The sequence below is a fragment of the Poecilia formosa genome, unplaced genomic scaffold (assembly GCF_000485575.1).
Source record: "Poecilia formosa unplaced genomic scaffold, Poecilia_formosa-5.1.2 Scaffold14, whole genome shotgun sequence".
In the NCBI taxonomy this organism is placed as follows: Eukaryota; Metazoa; Chordata; class Actinopteri; order Cyprinodontiformes; family Poeciliidae; genus Poecilia; species Poecilia formosa.
The window spans coordinates 2,613,734-2,614,326 of NW_006799953.1; positions in this window are offsets into that span (position 1 = coordinate 2,613,734).

Genomic DNA, 593 nt, shown 5'->3' on the forward strand with positions numbered 1-593 from the left:
CGCTTGGCTGTGCCTATTGAGGACACTTTACCATTTGTCAATTTGCATTCTATGAATATCACAGAATCGAAATGTCACATTTACAAGTACAAGACTCTGCTTGGGAGAGATAATAAACTTTATGTGCTAAGTGGCAGTGTTTCTCCAACAGACAGGTGGCAAATTATGTGGCAAAAATTAAAAAAAAAAGCATAGCAGCACAAGGGCAAATGGTTTAGCTCAGGTGTGCAGTATGGTACAATTAAACAATTAACATTCATCAATCACTCTGGCATGAATTAGATTAGAAGGCAGCCACAGATAATTCAGATTTTTTGCAACATGATGGCAAAGCTGACTTTTAAGGCAGTTTTCCATTTTTATTAACGACAAAACTAAAACATTCACAAAATAAATTTTATAAAAATTACGTACTGCAGCTTTAAAAAGTTGAAGGTTTTTTGACTCACTAGTGAGTCAAAAAACTCACTAGAGTTGTGAGTTACAACTCTAGTTGTATATATATATATATATAAAAGTTCCCTTCTCACCCTCCGTGGGTGGTCTCTTTCATCCTCTGAGCTCGGGTCCTCTACCAGAGGCCTGGGAGCTTG